Source organism: Cygnus atratus, chromosome 3, assembly GCF_013377495.2.
Source record: "Cygnus atratus isolate AKBS03 ecotype Queensland, Australia chromosome 3, CAtr_DNAZoo_HiC_assembly, whole genome shotgun sequence".
NCBI lineage: Eukaryota > Metazoa > Chordata > Aves > Anseriformes > Anatidae > Cygnus > Cygnus atratus.
The window spans coordinates 58,854,684-58,877,545 of record NC_066364.1 but is presented as its reverse complement, the minus strand read 5'-3'; the positions used below and the strand labels follow the sequence as shown (position 1 = coordinate 58,877,545).

The following is a 22,862-nucleotide window of genomic DNA, read 5'->3' as shown; positions in this document are numbered from 1 at the left end:
TGCTTTAACAAGGCACAAAAATAACTTTTTGCAATTACAATTGAAAATACTTTGCCTATGACATAATTGTCATACTTAACCTTGGAAGCATTTGCTTTTTGTCTTTATGCATTTGAAGACTATTGAAGCAGATACTTTGCTTTTAATGTTGAATTTACAAAGTATATGCAGACATATTTTTTCCCCTTACATAGTTAAGAAATCATACTGTTAGGGCTGTTTAGATGAGTGGTAATAAGCTTTTGTAGTCATGCAACTCAGTTTCTTCTGTAAGTACATGATAAAGTTAGGTAGCCTCTGCGTCCAATAATTATTTTCAAGTTATACCTTTGAATATACACGTTTCTTTACCTTTGTAGAAGGAAGATGTCTTTCATTTCCATAAACTAAAAGTGATATAGTGATCCTTGAAAACTAAACACTCGTTATATTGAAGCTTAAGAAAAAAATCACATGGATTTTCATGGGGGGATGATAGTATTTCAGGCTTTCAGTGTTTTCTCCTACTCCTTTGTATAACTGAGTTTTTACAATTATCTTTAAGCCATAAACAAAAACAAAACGTCAGCCTAAATAGATGTTTTTTTCCTTTTCAACTCATGGCCATAAACCATTGTCCTTAGTTTCCATTGAATATCTGGATATGTCTTTTCAATGATCTTGAGTAGAGTTCCAGCAAGGCTGGAAATAAACCAGACATCTAAATGTGACAGCCACTGGCTTTGTAGAATTTATTAGTATTTAATTTTTAGTGGTGTACAGTGTTGTTAGCTGAAGTACCTGTGCTCTTAATTAGGAAAGTGGGAAAACAATCTTGCTTTGTCCTCAAACCTGCTATTCATATCTTCTGAATTATCTGGGTTTCTAGACTACAGAGTGCTTAACTGAGAGCACTCTTGTTCTTGTTTCCCTCCCTTTTGTGGTAATAAAATGTTATGATCTTCTACTTGAAGGGAAAATCCAGATTCGCATTCATTTTCATTTGTACAGTGGTCTTGCTGGCTGTAAAAAAACATCACTTTCCAAAGTGGCATACAGTTGTCTTCTACATTCCTTTCACTGATCTCAGACAAAAAAAAATGGCAATACTGTATACTGACCTAGGGGTTTTGTGGCATGATTGCTGACCCTAGCATTAAGTAGGGTACTCTTCTCTTTTCTGTTGAAAGAAGATACTAGATTTAAGGGGTAACAATTCCTAGAATGTGAATATGCTAATTGAGAGTGAAATGTTAGAATATAAAATGCCATCAACACCTTAAAACCACCATGAATAGAAAGTCAAATGAATAGCCTTTGAATTTTAGTCGACATATGAAGTCTTCTCTTTCTACAGGTGTTAAGTCACCTCTGTCCTTAGTTTGGAGTTCAGTTATGATCAGTTTAGTTTACCCTACCATCACGTAAGCTGTCGTATACTGAATCTTCATGTTAATCCACAACCAAGATAGGCTTTATTACTAGAAAATTATGCTAGTCATCTAGATAGCATGCAAATATTTGTCTTTAGCCCAGAATATCTAGTGCACCTGTTATTTACCTGAGGAAACACAGGTGACAATCTAAAGCTGGTAGCCTGTTAGGAACAGATCTGTAGCACACTTGAAAGCTGTTCTTTTATTTCTTTAACAGTCGTTCGTAAGAGTGTAGATTTCTTCAACAGGCTGCTGTTAAGACAGTTTATAAATCCTGTGTAGCATCTTGGGCTGGGAGAAACTAGTGCTTGTGAATACTGGGAGTGTTTGTAGGGAGAGTTTATTTTTCCGTCTTCCTTATGATTATCAATAACTCAGGTGCTTTATCTTCATGAGCATACTGTTTAATGTTTTGCATAAATTGTGAAGCTATTAATGACTGACAGATTGTGGAGAACAGCTTTTAAATGCTTAAGAATGAGCCTCTGGCTGAGGAGTGCTGTCAACTTACAGTACTGTAGCTACCAAGAGCAATATTGAAGATGTCAAAAGTGCAGATGTTATACAATAGCTTTTAAAATATATGTAGCCTGAGTCTGTGTAGAATACAGGTAGCTGATGGCAGCCGTTCAGTCAAGTGAAGCATAGCTCTAAACAGACGGACAGCTGTAAAGGGATGAGGAATTTACAGGGTAGGTTTGTATAGTAATCCCAAGCCAAACACAGAGGAATGCCTCCTGAGGCAATTCAGGAGGTTCCAGTGAGATAATTCAGTGAATTTAGCTGTAACTGGAAACAAACTTTTTTTTCCACTAGTAGTAGTATGCTGACTTCTTTTTCTTTTCCCTCTTCTCCGCTCTCTCTGTGAAAAGTGAAGTTCACCTTAAATGCCTAAAGTAAACTCCTGTGAGAGCTGATAAGAATGACTGTACAGAAATTTGTCAGACAGCTGCTTGTTCTTTTTTACCTTATGTTAATATTGTAGGCAAAGTAATATAACTTTATTGTTTCGGAGAGAGAAGGCATAGACCAAGGTTGCTATTGTTATATGCTTTTCTTGAGCATATAACATGATGCTCATGTTATGATGCGAATGTCACATGAGCAAAGTCACAGCCTAGAACAGGAGGAGATTCGCTGGGTGGAGGTTCTGGCCCTGGTGTGCTTTGGCACGACGGCTGCTTAAATGGCCCAGGGTGCTGAAACTGAGCGAGGCTTATACCCCACTCTGCCTGTGCATCTTGCCCCATCCTGTACTTGTATTTATTATGGTAGCAGTGGGTAAAGCAGCGGCATATCTTTGCAACAGCTCTGTTTTGTGAGAGTCAGAGGCAAGCTAGAAAAGCTTGGCTCTTGCAGTATCCTCACCTGTTTCTTTTCTTCTGGTTGAGACTGGGCAGGTTTATGGTAGGCTGATACAGGTCGGGAAATGGAGCACAGAGGAATCGGGAGCACAATGTGAAGGCACCAGGACGAGAGTCACTGTGCAATGAGGCTGTTGAGGTCACTGGGACTTCTGAAGTAAGGGAGGAAGGACGGAAGTGGCAGCTGTTGCTGTGGTACAGATGAATCGGACTGGAAAAAGTTACATCTTGTCAGTCCTGCCGAGTCCCTAAATTGCTCTCTGTCCTCTGCTGTGTATCTCTGTGTCCTGTTCTGTCCCTGAACTTGAAAATGAATTGAATCACTAATGGTCTAACTAAGTCACATGACTGGTGCCTCTTAATGGACAAATCGTGAAAATCTAAGTATCAGCTGCATTTGAAAGTGTCTTTGTGATTTGCTTTTGAAAAATGTATTTATAGTAAATGATATCATGCATCTCTTCAGATAAGCTCACTTTTCTTTAAATAAGCCTCCTTTTAATTATTTGGTATATCAAGATCCTAGAAATAAGAGAAAAAGTTGAAGGAATATTGCAAAGCTTTGTTTCAATAGTGTGTACGAAACTTGCCGCTAAGGTAATTTGAGAAATGTGATGCTTGATCTATGATACTGCTCTAGCTTGCTGTCGGGATCGGATGAACTAACCAAACCAGTAAATCCACTGTGCAGAAAACAGTCTTCTGGAAAATCCTCCTTCAACAAACACTATATAAATCAAGTATGTTAACTAGCATGGAACTCTTTGAAAAAACTGTGGAAGCAAAGTAACTTGTTTAATGAAGCAAAATAACTTGTTTAATACCAGAATGAAGATGGATGTATCTCGACAACAGGAAAACTTTTTACTACTAAAAATTCCAGTCATCAAATTTGCCCTTTCCTAGTATTGCTTGAGGCCCTAAATGTTCATCTTTAAAAAAGTTTTCTACTTGTTCTATAGTTCAACCATTTGAAGAGAACTTACTAGTATTTATTGTGCATGATGTATTACTAGGATGTAAGTCTTGAGGTGGCCCTGACAACACGCTCTGAAATGATCAAATGCATCCAGTGTAACTTTTAATGCATGTGGTGCCATAAAAATATTTCTCATTTTTAGCAATACTGTATACCTCAAACTTTAATTACATACTGACAGTATATTAAAAAGGCATACTCAGGTTAGGGATATTGCAAACTCAGTCTCTGTGAAGTAAGGTGCTGTGTGATCCAAGGTAGGATACTATTTCCCTGAGTATTTTAATTCAGTGGAATAACTTTTTCACTGCCTTGTGGAGTCCAATACAAACATTTGCATTGCACTGGTCAATTAGAATTTTGGAAAGTAGATTAGGAGACTGATTTGCAAAGAAGAATTCTCATCAAATTCTTTTCTTTCCCTTACTATCAGTATTCCTTTAGTTATTTTGAAAAATTCAGAAATACCCGTTATATTAAATAGAACAGACCTATTTCAGTGTCTAACAGGTAAAAACAGAATTGTTTGTAGTTGTCTAGGACCATATTAAAGTAGCACTGCTGTTGAAGCAGCAATAAACTTCTGTGCCCTTTGAGTTCACACCAAAACCTCTGTATGGCTGAGGATCTAGGAGTTGCACATCCCTTTTCAGAGGGAGAGGGAGGCTTCAGTAGCACCAAATGGGTGAGAGAGTGCTGAGTGCAGTGGATCCTCATGGACCCAGTCTGCTATTGCTGAGTCTCAGGGTGATGCTGTGATGCCTCATGACTAGTGGGGATTCAGATGGCTCTGTCTGACCCTCTGATAGCATGATAAATGATAAATTCAGAAAGGGAGCTATTCATTGGCTCCCGAAAGATACATGGCTGTGACCGTGTTGCTGCTCAAGCAGTACAGTGGAGTTAGACTTCTGTTCTTCTTATAAGAATGTTTCTCTGTAGGCTTGAGTGCAAGACATTTCTGAAGAACAACATTAAAATTAAGATTTAATTCTGTAACTCGAGACTTCTGTAGAAGTCAAAACTGGCAGTTTCTGGTAGTTTACAGATAATACATATATATAACATCTGTATAAGGGGTATAGAGTGAGGTATAGAGACTCATTGCCAGTATTCCTTTCCAACATAAAACCACTTCTAGATCAGGGATCTTTTGCAGGGGTGCAAAACCAAGGATTTTTCTATTTTTATTAGAGGCTCTGTTTTTGTAGATAGATCTGGTAGCTTAGTTTTGTGGATGATTGCTGCTTGATTTTGTTTGCCTGGCTTTTTTTTTTTTGCATTGCTTTGTCTTGTTCAGAACTTATATCTATTAGTCTACAAGTGGCAGAACTGCTTTTTCAGTTCATGAGTCTCAAATGTTTCTGAATTAGAGACTCTAGCCATGGCAAAGGCTTAGTGTATTTTCTAGTGTTTGGTTATTGAGGCACTAGTGTGTCTGACCTAATTGGATAGTAAATTCCAGCTTTTGTTCTCAGCCTTTTCTGAGTTCTCAGCAGACTTTAAAATTGAATACTGCTTGAAAAATTACTTCTCATTGTCGAATTTTCCAAAGAAGTCGGTAGTAACCTTTGAAGCCTGAAAAGGTTTCCTGTAAAGTATCGGCTTGAATTCAAGTGACTTCATGTAGTGGTGTTACTGCTCTATTGCATTAAAGTTTTGGCACCTAAAGATTGAATAGTATGGTGATTTGTAGCTATACCCATCTTTTTGCTTTATCAGTCTTTTTCACTTGGAAAGAAAGTATATAGCTTTCAGTTAATGGGAAAAAGTCATATTTTATGATACCGAACACTTCTAGAGGATAAATTAAACACTGTAAAATGGGACAATTGGCATGATGCTATTGATACCAGTTTTTATGCATATATACTTTGTTAGACATCTCAGGTACACTGTGAATTTATTGTGGACGCCACTAACTAACTTTCATTGTGAAAGTTGTTACATTCAAAGCACGTTTTCTTCAAGTAGCCACAATTCTACTTCAAGGCAAGAAATACCTAAGCAGCTGCCCTGTATGCTGGGCCTATTAATTAACTGGATTGTGTTGTATTAAGCCTCCTCTTGGAGTATTAATTATACTCTAACTCATATTCTCACCTTATTGGACTAAACAAGATTTGTCTGGGAATATTTTCTGGCCACATTCTGTACATTGTGAGAATTGCATTGCTGTTTTTGTCCAGTAAGTTGTAGAATAAAGCTTAATACAAACCAGAGAGCATTCCAAATTGTTAGCATCTGCAATTTTTCTCCATAGAAATATGTGGGGCTTTGGCAGAATGTGCAGTGAAATTTGCCATGTCTCCCTCGTGCTGTACCCCATAGCATCAAACTGCTGCCAGAAGGATGGATGGGTGGTTTGTTCTGTAGCTTGCCAAGGATCCTCGGTGGCTGAGTGCTCTTCACTTAGATTTCTTTTTGAACTTAGTGGCAGACCACTTCTAGATTTAGCTGCATGTCCTGACTGAAAATGTTAACACTGGATATTAGAGCTTTTTTAATCCTTTTTTTTAACTGCAAGGGGAGTAGGGTATTGTGCAGGTGTTTTGCATGTAGCACAAAAAGAGGCAGGATTCAATGATTTACTGTATGGTTGAAGAAAAGTAATATTTCACATTCACTTTCAACAATTATCAGATGAAAATTCCTATGGAGTTCAAGGATTTATGATAATCTGAATGATTTCCTGTCTAATCTTTGCTAAAATAGACAGGAATTTTTATGAAATCTTATGTAGGAGGGTGCTTCCTGTGTAACCATGGGCTGGATGAAACAGTGCTATAGTGCGTGTGTGTGTAAACACATTTTAATTAAAAAGTGTGTGCGTGTTTCTGTTGTCTGTATATCTTACAGAAGTCTTCAGTCTGCTCATACATGAAGTTGATTTTTGGATTAGCAAAGTCTGGTTCGCTTAGTACTATGTCATAGCTACTATTGATACTGCTCACATGATTTCATTAACTTGATTGTGTAGGTAGGGCTTGTTAAATGCATGCATGTGTATCTGTCTGGCTTGCTCTTTGTCACCTTCTGACAGCTGCGTAGCCTTACAGCTCCAAGCCTTACTGTAGCTTCTGCTTTTCCAAACAACTCTTACATTTCCAATGACAGCTATGCTTTTGGTGTCTCAGAATGAATAGCTGTGCTGCTTGTATCGGATAACCTGTGTCCTGTGAGTTACTATGGCGATACCGAGATGACGTATTCTTCCATGAGCACATGATTTGAAGGACACAGTAACAATAATTGTAACTGTAACTTAATGGTAAAATTTGAAGTTGTAATTAGCCTACTGTCTGTGTAAGCATGTGTTAAACAGTAAGACTGTGGCTTAAAGGCCTCCCTTTTTTCTACTGTGAGAATGACATGAAAGACTGAGAGACTTCTAGATTCAGCCTGTGGATAATGGGAGTAAAGCAACTTGCTTGTGAACAAACTTTCCAGCAGCTCTGTAATGGATCTCTTGTGGCTGATGCATGTGACTGTTGCTCGTAAATTGACCATGCCTGAGTGCACTGATGATAAAATAAATGAGTGGATTATCTTTTCACAATAGCCTATTATGACAGTGATTAAATTATGAAAGATTGCAGAACACATTCTTTGAGTGGCTACAAATAAAGTTGTCTGTTCAAAGCAGCAGAGAAAGTACATTGTGTTTTTGTGTTCCTATTCTGAAAGAATAAAACGATGCATGCAGGAGATGCTGAGCAGTAGTGACAGCAGTGCAAGTTGACAGAGGACTAGTTTCGGTTTTGGTGAGAGTAAGGATGTTTAAATTGTTACCTACTGGAGTTTGAATAAGTTCCTGGGTCATCAAGTATTTAAGTAAGCACATCACCTGTTTCAAGATCTTTGCAAGTGCCATCGTAAGGTGAGTTTGTTTTTTCATCTTTTTCTTCTTGGAAAGTGGCCCAAAACCTCAATCACTTGTTGCATGGAAAAACATTCTATTTCTGGACTGAGTATATTACACACAAATTTATACCCATTTGTTTTTGTATCAGAATTTCTCAAGTTGTTTACAACTTCTTTCCACTGTTGGTGTTATACGGTGTTACTGTATGGTTTGGGGGAACGAGGATTGCTCATCCAATGCTACGGGAACTCTGAGCTAAGGTGTTTAGTTATTTTGTGCAATAGAATTTGTATTTTAGTTTGGTTACAACATAGGATCTACTAGTTAATACTGACTTTTTTTTTGTGGTGGTTGCTAGTAGAAAAATAACTCTTCCTGACTGATAGGCTACTACAGGCTTTTTTAACTACAGAATATGACAGTTCTTTGTTGAACGACCAAGGTTTTTACAATAACATATACTGTTCTTTAACAACTAGTGCTTTGTCAATAAATAAAGTGATTAACTTGGACTTGCCACTAAAACTTCTCTTCAGATCTTGACTGATGAAGTCAAGCAATGAATGGTTCTAAAGAACCTGACTGCACCATAATTTTGTTACATAAGCAGCAAAATGCAAACTCTTTCAAAATATCTGCGTAGACTCCTTCTGTGAATGCTACTAGCCAAAGGTTAGCCTGGTCTACCTAGTAAGTATCTCTCGGCATAATATTCAGTATTACAATATGTAATCATCTTTGTGGTTTCCTACAGCAGACGCATGACAGTTACCATTCATTCTTTATTTCTAGATTTTTATTCTTGTTTGTCCTGTTTTCATAAGTTTCATGGCAAAAGGAGTTCTGCACAAAGTGGAAAAATATTGTACTTTGTTATTACTGAATTACTGAGTATCATATGAGCTAGGGAGTAGATGTTGAGTTGGTTGATACGGTACACCTAGAGTATCGTTGCTGGTACAGATATGACTTAAGTTGTCTTCTCAATAAGCATTATAAATGCCTGCCTTTCCTTTTGCATGTGTTTTTCTTCTACTACCCTGTCTGCTTTTTTAACCTAGGAAATCGAGAGAGGTAACTTGTGCAGACTGACATGAGATGTCTCTTGTAAAATTATTTTTTCTAATGTATAGCTCTATACTAAATTCAGGCTTGTCCAAATTAAGTGGCTCATGAAAGTATGCAATACAAAACAACACTGCTGGTTCCTACTGGGGTCAGCCTACTTGGTCTGGCACGGCATGCCGCGTGCTGGCTTCTTCTGAGTGCCAGCCTCTGTCCCCTGGTGAGAGTCGGCCTTTCAGTTCCTGTAGCAAAAAAGAAGCAAGAGGTGGGCTGTGTGTACATCCCTGCCCTTCCCATTTGTCAAGATCCTTAAAAGTAGTATGAGAGGTGTTTTTGTGGTATTTTTTTACCCTGTTCTCCAGCAAAGTGCTGGAGCAGAGCTCTGTGTGTGGAGGGTCTGCCAGCCTTGTGAAGGGCTGGGTTGGAGTCAGTATCTCGAGATACTGAAATAGGTAACATGCACATAGGAAGGGTGTAGTAAGGAGAAAGGAAGATTCACCTTGACTAATACCTCTTTGTCTAAAGTGTTTAATGTTACCGATCTGATGGTCTTGAAATACATTTGGATGCAGCTGTTTGGAAGATTTATATTGTATTGTGCATTGCTAGTAAATAGGGAATGTGTGGTGGCCTGCACTGTGCAGAACACTAGAACAGCTAGGTTGGTTCTTTTAGCTGTAACTATGTGAGTTGGAAAAGAAGGGGGGTGGGGAGAGAAATCTTGATGGATGTTGCAAATAGAGAAAACACGAGCTCATAATAAAGGGTTGTTTGGTAGTATTCAAAGTGAATTCATCCTATACAAAGGGAGTTGCTTGTTAATGAAGTCCACTGGCAAGGTGGAACTACCTTACACTCTTTGAAATGCTCGTGGACAAAACTATTGCTGTTTCACTTATGTGATATTCAGCTACAGACTTCCTATGAGAAGTTTCTTTAGAGAGCATAGTATCCTGAAATAGCAAAATCCAGTGAGTTTTTGCATGCAGGGCATGAACTAGGAAATAAGAATAAAAAGTTGTTGAAACTCTGCCTTGCTCGCCGAGACAGTTTCAGAATTGAGAATGTGGTTTAATAATTGCATGGTCATAATTTTTCCTTATATACTTTTCCCATCAAGAGTGTGTACATGATTTAAGTATGAAAAGAAATCCCTATATTTAAGGAAAAAAAAAATCTATGTTGCTGCTAAATGTATTAATTATCCAAGATATGAATAGTGTAATATGAATAGTGTAATGTATACTAGAGCCTTGTTCTGTTAAAAGCTTGGATTAGAATGAGATTTGATAATGTGCTGTAGGGATCAGAATTCACTGTATGGGTTTTGGTGTATGTAATTTGCTATTGGTGATATCTAGGTTAAAGCTGGGGAGGGTGTGTTATATATATAGTGGCTATGCTTGTTTGTGCTGGAAGCAAATCTGTTGGCTCACTAATGGCGTCTTCCACTTAAATCTTGAGTAAAAATATTCTTCTTTCTTCCTAGAGTTAGTCTTACTGCCTGTTTGCAGATTACATGTTTGTAATTTCACAAGGTTAAGGAACACAGTTGTGTAAGGGGAAAAATATTTGACAGAGCTTCTTTCCAGTGGCCATGTCTACCCTATTTTTGGATGTTTTTAGAATGTGCTTTTCCACAGTCCAAAACTGCAGCTGCTATTGATGTAGCTAGGTGAATTGGCTGAAATACCCAAAATACTGCAACTTAAGCTACTCACTTCAAAACGTAACTTTGATATCATTCTTATAGTTTTTCCTCTTATCTGTTATCTTCTGAAGTAGTTTGGATATGTACAGAGGAGTATTTGCTGCTTTGAGACGTTGGAGAAGGGCAGCTATGAGAACATAGTTCTTTTTTAAAGAAACATGATTTTAAAGAAATCTTTTGATAAGAAATACTTGGTTTTAAGTTATTTTCAGCAATAGCATTATTTTGAGATACGTTTAGAGCAACAAAGTATGTCAAGAATTGCTACTGTTCATTAGGTACTAATCCACGTATGAGTGAAGTTGTTGATGTGTGTTCCAAGTAGCACTGTGAATTATGATACAGAATCTTCTGTCTTAAGCTGTTCAGAGTTGGGTTTGGGAACTAAATACTTGTGAAGTACTGACATAAATATCAGATATATGGGCACAAAACTTAAATTCAGAAGAGTGATAGCTCAAAGTTCTGTTGGTACATCTGTACTAGTAAAACAAATCCCGTGTCAAGCTTTCACTAATCCTGGTAGAATCTATAATGCTACATCTTCTTACCCTTCAAAATACTGTGACCTTCTGTTGGGGCAGTGCCAAAGCAGTAGAGGACCAATGGAATTGTCTGATGGATGTGCAAGAGACTAGGCAGTAGGAGGGAAAAGAACGTGCTGCTTTGTACACTGTAAATGACAGTATATTAAAATGCGATTAGCAGTTGTGTTGACAGCTTAAAAGCATACTGAAAAGCAGAGAGAAAACTAATTTTAAAGCTGTTATGTAAGAGTTTTTAAGGATTTTGACCTGTTGAGTTTATCAAAACTAGTTTATCAAGAGATTGAGGTGAGATGATTTAATATAAGAATACCTAAACAGGGAAAAAAAAAATACTGTGGACCTATGGACTGCCTAAGTCCTGAAAAGGAACATTTATCTCAGTCTGGTAAGGAGCTGGGTCTGACACAAATAAGAAACAACGACCAAATTTTTAATTTAGTGAGGACTGTTACTTCTGAAATCAGATTGAGGATAGTGATACATTCTCACCACAACATGTAATCAAAACAGGTATCTTTCAAAATTTTTATCTCAGTGATGGGGTATTCTATGTCGTGCTTTGAAAAACAAACTTCAACTTCAATCTAAATAGCATGATGTATAATCACAAATGATGTTCAATGATAACAATCATTTTTCATTAAGTGAAATAAAGCATCCAAAACTAAGGTATACAATAATCTCAGTATGTGTGAAAAACTTTTTGATTATCACAAAAGAAATAGCAAGTGCAATATTAATGTTGCATTATACTGAAACTAATCTGTTTTGTCTACTGAACAAAAGGAAATTGCCTCTTAAGAAAATTCGTGAAACATTTATATGCAGGCATATATACACGTTTGATGGAACTCTACTGTCAACTGACTGAAATCAGGAGACAGATATTTATATATTTTTAATAGTCTTACCTTTAAACCAGCCTGTGTGCTTAGTCAATCCTGAGGAATAATGCCCTTCCACAGAATGCACTGGCCATAAAGATATCAAGTTTTTCGTCTCCCTTATTGATGAATGTGGTCAATGAATACAGGCTGCAGGGCAATCAGCTTAGAAGAAAGATGTGTAATACCTCTTGTAGTTCTTTAAGTTAAGAAACACGACAATAAATTCTGTTTCAGTCAATAAAGTAGTCAGTTCTAGTTCTATTTAGAACATAAAGTTGGCATCTAACCCTGAGGCTCATGTTGCTTTGCTATGCATTGAACTCTGGGTTTGGGTGGTTATCCTTATCAAGGCATGGGAGGGATGGCAGGGAGAAAACTATTCATGAAAGATTAGATGGAATACTTTGGAAGGGTCCCAGATTCCTTAAATGACAACCTTGAACATTTTTAGAAAGTGGCAAGTGGCTTTATGGAATTTTATGGTCATTTCATTAATAAGCTTGGAGATTATAATTTAAAGCTAGCTGTCAGATCTGTTTGAGGGTCTGCCACTAAAGCAGTCTAAAAGAGTTTAAAAAACAGTGATAGTTATTTCTTTACAAAATTACTTTTTTTTTCCTAAACAGCACGTGTAAATACTAGCTTTTTTCCCATCAACTTAGCTTTTAAACATTAAGAAGCTTTTCTTGGATCACTGTCAACAAAGCACTCAAAACTAGAGGAAGAAAAACTTGTTCCAGCACAGCTTCTTAAAATTTGTTTGCATTCCTCTTATTCTTGCTGAGTTTCCTGGAGGGATTAAACACTAAGATGTGGAAATACTACAGCTTCCAAGAGACTTCAGTATTCTTTCTTTTTTTTCACAGGCCCATGATACTAGGAATTAGTGAAAAGACAAATGGTATCTCTCCTTTTGCAGTTTTTCTTTTGATAATTGATTTTTGTTCCTGCTGGGCTTATCTTCTTTTACTGAAGGATATACTAAGGATTAGACAGAGCCAATTCATAAGATAGTGTCGTGGTCAAAACTGAGAGAGAAAGAATGTGATGTATCTACCACCTCTGCATGAGGTCTGCAAACAAAGTCAGTCAACTCTGAGTTGAGTAATGCAGAATATATATTTTTCCTGAAACTTCTAAAGTCATTCTTTTGAATGGGAAATGTTTTTCCTCAAATAAAGGTAGTCCTCAATTAGCATGAAGATGAGAGATATTCTTTGTCTGCTGGGCATGAGCAGATTGCAGCTCTCTGTGTGTCTTAGCTTGTAGATGGATTAACATAGCCTGTGCAGCACAGCATGCTGCTTAAAACCTGGCTCAGATTGAGCAGTCATAAAATGGATTGGTGACTTACGCTGGTCATCCCATCTACGACAGTTAAAAGGAGGTCACTGACAACGTCAGCAGCGCATGGAATCCTTTTCTTCTAGATAAGCTTTGTTGTTGCCTTTGTGTTTTTTTGGCAGGCAGATTCTTTCAGAAGCATTAAGTCCTTCCACTTTCTTCTCTGCTCATCAGGGGTTGTTCTGGAGGAGATTTCCTGTGAAAGTAGCTCTGTTTTTTGCCTGTGGTCTCTTCAGTTCTGGAGTGTGGAGGTCTTTGTAGAAAAGAATATAATCAATCCATGTTTTTCAGAACAAGAGACATGGTTGGGAGTTTAGAGCAGAAAAATCTGCTGATTTATACCATTCTCAGATTTGATTCTCTGTTTTAAGAGAATTTGTCATTTTCTTCCAATTATTGGGCACATTGAGAACACTAACTGGAACATATGTCATGATGCACAGAAAAGAAAGAACTGAATTCCCTTTGCTTCAGCCTCTCTGGAAATCTCTGTAATAGATTAGCTATACTGGTTTCCAGTTGCTTTGGGCAGAAACAAAATCCCTATACTAGACAGTAGTATAAGTCTGTTTAAAAAATTAGCTCTGGAAATGCTTTTTGTATTTCTGAAGCTCTGATTCATATTAAATATTTGGCTGTGATACAAGTTGTGATTAGTTGTACAACTTTCAAGTACTGTATATGGATTTTCTTCATCACTGTGAGTTAGCAAATAAAAGCATTCACATAATTTCACAAACAGCACATTTTGCTTGTTTTCTTATGAATATAATTCAAAAGAAAAATGCAGATTGCATATTGAATCAGTTATTTTCTTACTGTTCAGGTGAGATGACCTAAACTGTTTGGATGTAACCCAGGCTTTTGATATGGTTTGGCACCATGGCTTTTTAGCAATGTTTATGGAATTCAGAGTAGAAGGCATAATGCTTAATTGATAATTAGGAAGATTCTAACAAAAGTAAATAAGATTAAGTGAAGGTACAAGAGAGGAGGGAGAAGAAAAGAAGATGAAAGAGGTGTTTATACACAAAACTAAAATGAAGCAAGAAGGATCTGTGTTGCAAATGGTGAAGCCCAGACCTCACAGCTTAAAACAGCCTTGTTGCTGTGTCTTGGGAATTTTAGGGAATCTGTTTCCCGTTACTTGACTGTGGAATGCTGTGCTCCAACACAATTATTTTCATCATTTCCCTCTAAGTGTCTCTATCATATGGGTGTGTGTATATATATATATATATCTTTTTAGGAGGCTCATCTATACATCTTAGCATAGAGTAACACAAGCTAGTAATACTTATTCGGAATAAGTTATATAAATAAATTCTCAAATATCCAAGAGTTGGAAATCTTTTTGAATACATTGGCATACTTTATACTTTATGTCAACTTTGGTACTATATTTTGGTTCCTATAATCTACAGGGAATGAAAAAATATTTTGCCTCTTCAGCAAGTCAGCGCTGATTTAGAAGTCAGACCCAAGCATGCAATATTTTATATTAGTATATATTAAAAGGAAGACCTCTCTTTCCAATAAACTTACAGTAACCTTCACAATTGTTAGCTCAAGAGTTGCAGTATATTTTGTAGATGTATGCGGTCTAAAATCCATTATCCTTTGTTCGAAAAGACAATGCAACATTGTTTTAATTGACTAAGAAATGCAGAAAAACTGCATATTCATTTTGCTTCAAGTACCAAATTGTGTAAATGTAGTCGTGATGATCAATGAAATTGCAGGGAATCTCTTGATGATGGTAAGTACCTCATGAAAGGAATTTGCCAACACAAACTTTTTTTCACCTGATGTAGCTGAGAATCTGGTTCATTTGTGTATAACTCAGGTGAATTTCAATTCTGGTGTATTCTAATATATAGTTAAATAATGGTGCATGTCTTCTAGATGTGAATTTGACCTCCAATTTCTAGTGATGTCATACAAGCATGAATTAGCTTGGCTTGTTCAACAGGAAAATGTTATGTCATGCCCCTCATGAGAACAAGCTTTTAAGTTGTATAACAGTCATTTCAGTGAAAACTGAGCTGGGAATCCTTCTGTTCCAGGTTAGAACTTCAGAACAGAGTAGTTCGGTTGGAAGGGACCTACAAGTTGGACCTAGAGTCCAACTGCCTGACCACTTCAGGGCTAAGCACAAGTTAAAGGATGTTATTGAGGGCATTATCCACATGCCTCTTGAACACTGACAGGCATGGGGCATCAATCACCTCCCTAGGAAGCCTGTCCCAGTGTTTGACCACCCTCATGGTAAGAACAAAGCTACGGTAAAGAATTTTTTCCTATCTTGTCTGAACCTCCCCTAGCACAGCTTTGTGCTGTTCCTACACGATGTATCATTGGCACCAGGAGGAAGAGACCAGCACCTCCCTCTCCATGTCCCCTCCTGAGGAAGCTGCAGAGAGCAATGAGGTTGCCTCTAAGCCTCCTTTTCTCTGAACTAGACAACTCAAATATCCTTACCCTCTCCTCAAAGGACATGTCTTCCAACCCCGTAACAAGCTTTGTTGTGTCTTCTGGACGCTTTCAGGTATCTTAAAGTTGTTGTATTGTGGAGTCCAGAACTGTGGAGACCAGTATTTAAGGTGAGGTGGCATCAGCTGCTAAATACAGTGACAGAATTGCCTCTTTTGACCTGTCTGTGCTGTGCTTAATGCACCCTAAAACAGTTTGCCCTCTTGGCTGCCAGGGCACACTGCTGGCTCATGTCGAGTCTGCTGTCAACCAGCACACTCCGGTCCCTTTCTGCTGAGATGTTCAGCAGCCACTCATCTCCCAGTCTGTATATGTCTGTCGTTACTCTGTCCCAGGTGCAACACCCAGCGTTTTCCTTTGAGTTTCATGCCACTGTTGGTTGCCTTTTGATCCCTCTGCAATGCTTCTTTTCCCTTCAGAGTCAACAGCACCTTCCAGTTTAATGTCATCAGAAAACTTCCTAAAGATGCATTCCACTCCTGCATCCAGATCATCGACAAAAATGTAGAATGGATCTGGCCCTAAAACTGGGCCCTGGGGAACACTGTTAGTGAGTGTCTGCCAGCCAGATGTAGCCCCATTCACTACAACCCTATGAGCTCTGCTGTCAGCCAGTTCATCACCTGGTGTAATGTGTTCTGCTTGATATCATGGTTGGACAACTGATCTAGAAGGGGCAGTGAGGGATGATATCAAAGGCCTTATTAAAACCCAAAAAGATTACGTCCCCTGCCTTTCCTTCATCCAACAGGTGGGTGACCTTATCATAGAAGGAGACTGTTTTACCAAGGCAGGACTTCCCTTCATGAACCCATGTTGACTATGCCAAATAATAGCTTTTATTTTTTAATAAATAATGCCTTTCAATATCCCTCAGGGTAATCTTAGTCCCTTGGAAAAATTATGGAGAAGACTGAGGTTAAGACTAACAAGTGTGTAGTTCCCTAGGTTTTCTCCCTACCCGTTTTGTAGATGGGTATAATGTTGGCTAGCTTTTAAGCTTCGAGTCCAGCAGGCACCTCCGCAGACTCCCATGACCTTTGATAAATTGTTGAGAGGGGTCCAGCTATAATGTCATCTAACTTCAGTACTTTGGGGTGAATCCCATCTGGCCCCATGGATTTATGAACATTCAGCTGATTGCTTACAGTTTTGGTGACCACAAATGAAAAGTCACCGCTGCCCCAGTTTTGGTCCTCCAACACAAAGGACTGGGCAACCCAAGATCTATCATAATGGTGTAAAAAAAAAAAAAGTAAAAATGGCATTAAATGCCTTTTCTGCATCCTTACTTGTTAGGTGACCATCATTAAATATCAGTCCAATGTTTTCCTTAGACCTCTTCTGGCTGTTAACGTACTTAAAGCCTTTTTTGTTGTTTGACACTATCTCTGTCAACTCAAGGTGAGCTTTGGGTTTTCTTTTCTCCCTACAAATGCAAACTGCAGCTCTGTGTTCTCCCGGTAAAGCCAGACCTTGCTTATATTTTCTTTGTCTAAGTTCCAAGAGGTATTCCCTGTCTAGCAAAAAGGTTTGTTTCATAACTACTCATAGTTTTCCTAACTTCCATGTAACCTGGTACTGACACTTTGTATATCTAATACAATATTTCTGTATGCCTAGATGATTTAATAATGTAAACATTCAAAATACTTCTCTCCCCTTTTTCTTTTCTAGACTGAATTGGGAAGTATTGCTATTGTGCAAGGAAAACCTAAACTTCTCCTGTAGACTGTCACCCTTAAATTTTTGGATTGAAGCGACCTCACATGGAACATCTGGCAGTACTTGATAGGATGTAAGGGAGGAGACCTTGAGACGTTTTATTTTGGTTCTACTGCTGGCCTAGCGAATGTCTCTCGTGTATCACTTTCTCCTCAGTGTGCCCATGTTTATCTATAAAATTAATTTTTGCTGAAATCTTTTTTATGGATTAGCAAATTTTATAATTATCACAAAATACTTAGCTGGTGTCTTTAGATACCTATTTTAGATCGGTTTTCGATCTTTGAGCTTTTTAACAAAAAGTAAATGGGATATAATTCATGACCATATATCATCTTTTAAAAACAGGAAGAAGGTTGTTCTTTAGGAACTGGAGAGCTGAAGATGTAGTTAAATTGTTGAAATGTTACACATCAAATCTTGTTGTTGGATGGAATTTAAACACTTATGTCCATATCTATATGCCTTGAAAAAAAAAAGTAATCAAAATTCTGTCACCTCAGAGGTTTGACAGTATAGTAGCCCTATTTTCTTCCAGAAAGTGCTGCTTTTCACTTAATCCATTAGACAATCCAAAGCAAGCATTCACTGTTTAAAAGCAAATGTCATTACAGGTGCAGTTTAAGGAGCACTCTATTTAAACTTTACACCAGTGGAACAGGTCTTGAGACTTGTCATGAAGTTAATGATACTGGGGTTGGGGGGGAAGTTCATGATTTTTTTTTGTATGAATGTGTTGCCTCTTATGAGGCATTTGGTTGCATAGGAAAGAGATTTTTAGGCTCCTGAAAACAGATTGTTCTGTGGAAACAGAAATGAGGGCATAAAATCTTACAAATTTTCTTTTCCTAGTCTTCTAGCTGTTCAGTGGCCCCAACTTTTTTTTGTGCTAACACAGCTTTTACTAGGCAATTTTTTATATGTGAGGGTGAAATCACAGTTGCTATATCCACTGTGGCTGTTCACTCCAGAAGTTGCAGGACCTGCATTTGGAGATGTGTTCTGGCTAGTAGTCTCTACAATGTAACTTCACCCTTATTTGGTGTCTTCCTCCCCTGCCCCCCTTTCTGGCCTCACTGAAGTTTTTTTGGCTATTACACAAATCATGACCTTTTTTCCTGTTTTGTCTTCAGTGCCTGTTTCCTGTTTTCTTTCCCTCCCCCACCCCATGTTTTACTCCTGGCTCTATCTCCAGTGTTGTCTTAGCTTTTTCTTTTACCATTTACTTATTTTTCCCAATTATTTTTTGTTTATAATAAAAGAATTGAGAGCTATAACATCACTCCTTCCTTTTGCTGTGTTTGTGTCCACAGTTGCTGCTGAATGCGTGTTGAGTGTTAGTTTGTGTGTCATTCGTACTGTTTCACAAAAGTCAAATCTATCATAATGTAGTTCCAAAGCTAGAAACAATGATGTTTCTCTTATCTTTACGTAAGTATAGATGTACATGCTTTCTAAGTGATGTTTCTTTTATTTATTGACAATTGTATGCCTCAGACTTCTTAGACTAGTATGTCCCAGACTCATCTGCGCCTGAGCTCCAGTTCTTGGTCTTAAACATCCCACTTTGGGATTTATTGCTCTAGTGATCTTGATTTGAGAGAACCTGATGTTCTTAGAATTTTATGCAAGAGTCTGAGTCTCTCGTCCGTTTTGTTAATAAATACCAATTTTCCATTTCTCATTACTTTATACTTCTCAAGGTATTTTAGAGGTGAATCCATAGTTAAGGAAAGGCTAGATAAGATAAAGGATAGCTACAACTGTAAGCTTAAATATGGTCTTGGATGCAGGATAAGCATACCCATAGAGAATAGCGGTATACTTAAATATGCTTTCAAACACTTGTCCTGTCAACACCTAAACTGTTGAGCCTAAAAGGAGGAAAAGAAACCCAAAAACCTGTGCTGACTGGGAGTTTCATTCAAACAAGTATGTCTTTTTGGCATGTAGCTCAGAATGTCTTGCCATGTGTTTTTGTAATAAAACTATTATCTAATAAGTCACTGTCAGTTCGGGTTTGTGTATGCCTACGATTGTTTTCCAGCTTTCAAAGTTTTCTTGCTATATAGAATGTGGCCTGAAAATGTGGCCCAAGAAAGCTGAATAAAGCCTCTACTTAATTTGATCTGAAAGCTTATTGGAATAGCACGCCATCTGTATCTGTACATGTTCATTAAAAAGCTTTTCTGCAGTGGGTGATTCTGTTTTGGTAAGCTGTACTTTGTGATGTGTATTTATATGGGAACGTCATTGCAAGTCACCAGCTTTTTTCCTTGTCTGCAGGACAGTTCTGAATACTCCTCCCCACCATTTCCTTGGTGTTCACAAATGAATTATTCTTTTAAATCTTTATCTGTCTTCTTTCCCTAACTCTTCAAAAAAAAAAAAACTTTGTTTAAATAGTTGCTCCCTTGAGGCTTTCCTGCATATCCTGTTATCTGTTTTATATTATAATCTTTCATGCTGGGAATGTCCTTCCAAAAAGCACAAAACAGCTAAAGCACTTAGATGACTAACGAATATGTTAAGTGCTGAAGTCCAGGCTCAAAACCACCCTTATTAGCATAAAGTTCTCTTCCAGTTTTTGTTAGTGTTATTAGTGTTATTTCTGAATTTTAGAGCATCATTTTACTTTATGTAGCCCAGAGACATTGCAGTAGTCAAAATATTGTTAATGGTGAAGCAGTTGCCACAAGAAGTGGGAACCTTTTACAAAACTGCTGATATTTTCACTCTGCCAATTAAATACCAGCATTCAGAAGAGCCTATGGGAACGATGAAGTTTTGGCTGCCAATTTTATTTGCTCAGCTAAGAGGTATTTCTCTTTCTTTCCTTCACTGGTTTTTGTTGCTTGGGGTTGGAAACATTATGTTCCCCCAGGAGCAGTAGATACATGCTTTCCTGAAGAGCAGTTATTATCTGTATTTTCAATACTCTGTTATATACTGCAGTCAATACAAGTATCTAAGAGGAAGTTTGCAGTGTCCTGCTTTAAATATATCATTTTAGGTGCATTATAGCTATTCAGGGAAAAAACACTGAGCAGATTAGTTCTGATCTTTCAAGAGAATAACTGTGTTCCAGGAGCAGCTAGCTTGTGCTAGCTGCAAAATAATTAAAATGTCAGCACAAGACATCTTGGATGGCTTAACTTTGAGGTTTGAGGAATATAGGATGGCTGGGAGGGGATATGGGAATAGCATTTACTCAGTGCAGCAGTGATTGTGAATCATGTTTTAAACTATCCTGTTTTTCTTTATTTTTGATTTGCTCTACTATTAATAGGTTGGGTTTATTTCCTTGAATGTGTCAATATTTCTGGAGGTCTGTCAAGAGTTAATTCACATATTGGCAACAGCATCGCCAGCAGAGAGCTGCAGCTTACCTGCGGAGATCTAGAATTATGTCACTGTATAGTTTGAAGCTTTGTACTTATTTGGAGTTTGGATTAAGATTGCTTAAGGTTAATTGCCAGGGATGCCAAGTATAAAACAAGTATTTAAAACTGGCTACTTCCTTTCTATTGGTAGGAAGTGGTGGTAGTATCAGTTCTGTATTTCAATTTGCATCCTGATTCAGAGGGAAAAAGGGAGAGAATTTTACACCTGTCACCTATTTAAAATAATTTATAATTTTAATGTCACTTTTTCCAAGTTCTTATTTCCCTCAGTTTAACAATACTGATTGACGTTTACATGTTTCTGGCTTGCCAAAGAGAGCTGTTATTTCCATAGTGCACGTATTTGATAATAGCAAAAATTTTGAAGGGTACGTTAAGCTGAAATATAGAACTGATGCTGCCACCACAGAAAAGGCACTTCTGTGGTGATGCTTACACCCTGAAGCTTTGTAAATGTTGCTTGTTCATTGAACTTAGTTCTTGTACGTGGCACAGCAGACTGCCTTAATGCGTTCTCAGTTGGTGTCTGCCATTGCTTATAGGCTGAATAACCCAAAATAAAGAGCTAACAGGCATTTGTTATCTCAGTAATGTCCGCATCTTTGACACTCAACCTTGACATACTGGTGAAATAAAGACAATGGCTATATCTGCTTATGAAAGTTGTGCCCGAATGTTCTGCTTGTAAGGTCTGTCACTAGCATTCTACCAAAAGCACAGATTAGTCACTTGTCACTTCTTTTTCCTGGGCTTGAATTCTGGTATTGTGGCTATTTCCCTGTTTTCCATGCTCTTGTATGTTTCCGAAACATGTGAGATAGTAATAATTCTCTATATGACTTCCACTAAAGAGGAAATAGATACTTGTCAAAACAATTGTGCGTGTCTGGGATTCCAGCATCCAGAAGCTTTATTACATTGGGGCCTCTCAGTTTACTGGGGGGTGGGGGGGAAGTCTTGGGCCCTAGTACATCATTTTTCAACCTGAGTTGGCAAGTGCTTTGATCCACTATGTTATTGTGAGTGCCCTGAAAGGATACTTTATGCAAGAGTAGACTTAATGTTACACGTATATAAACTTTTTAATCTTGCTGATGCATTGCAAATGCAAAGAATAAAAGTTGGAAACTAAAAATTTGTCATGGCATCTAGAGAGAAATCACCTCCAAATCAGAACAAGCTAGAATAATTCACAGAACCTAAATGGATTTTTTTTTCAAATTTCTTTAATCAGAATTGGAAAAAGTGAAACGCTTGCCTGTGCTTCGGTGGAATTGTGGCACTGTCACAGAAACAAAGCCATTTGGTGGTATGGGATGGGGTTGATGGAAGGGTATGGAGCCAGGAGAGAAAGCATTGCTCAGAACAAATGATTGCTTACTGCAGTCTTTAATCTTTAAAATTGTGGTTCCCATGAGGGGTTAATGCGAACGGTCAAAAACGACTGTAAACTTACAACTTTGATTTCTAAGATAGTGAGAGATTTTTTTCTCAAACTGTTGCTTTTAGTTTGTTGGACAGACAACAGGAAAACAGAGCTGTCTCTTGACCCATGTGCGTTTTCTGGCTGCTGGAATGAAAAGATTTGGAACTAAATCCCGGTTTTCCACTGAACATGCCCTTCTCTAGCAGTGTCAGGGCTTGGGTGGGGTCACTCTTGTTCAATAAAGCCTTTCAGAAGTGTTTGATTCTCAGCTTGCAACTTTTTTTTCAGTGCTGGGGAACAGCACAAAGCTAACTTGATAAATAGATTATATATATGCGCGTATGTACTCTGGCAGAGAGATTGCTTGATTTGAATTAAGTTGCTCTCTGAGACTTCTTAGCCTTGATATATCAAAATGTTTGTAGATCGTAAAGGCAGAATTGGTAGACTCCTGTTGTCTCTGGAATGGATAATATCGGCATAGGTGAAAGGTTGTATATTTGCTTAAATGTAATCCTAAAGATATTCTGATGTTGGCTTCAGACCTTGGCTTCGTGTAGCACTTGGAATGTAGTTGTGTTCTGATTGTGTTGAAAACTTTCATGTTGTTATAACAAGCTTTGCATATTGTATGGA

The 22,862-nt window shown here is 37.8% G+C and overlaps 1 protein-coding gene across 42 annotated transcripts in view; it reads left to right on the top strand.

The window, feature by feature from the left end:
- EPB41L2 (erythrocyte membrane protein band 4.1 like 2) overlaps nucleotides 1-22,862 on the top strand; it is a 109,880-nt gene that overhangs the window by 19,209 nt on the left and 67,809 nt on the right. For 9 of the 42 annotated variants that reach the window (XM_035538482.2, XM_035538466.2, XM_035538453.2 and 6 more), the window contains one exon: nucleotides 17,349-17,469. The exons of 28 other annotated variants lie outside the window; for them this stretch is intronic. The gene's annotated coding sequence lies outside the window, so the exon portion shown is untranslated. Of the gene's footprint in view, nucleotides 1-3,419; nucleotides 3,520-7,445; nucleotides 7,639-15,283; nucleotides 15,447-15,762; nucleotides 15,782-16,145; nucleotides 16,423-17,348; nucleotides 17,470-22,862 lie in introns of those variants that run through there. 5 more of the 42 variants (XM_050709813.1, XM_035538456.2, XM_035538449.2 and 2 more) reach the window with 5 other exon arrangements.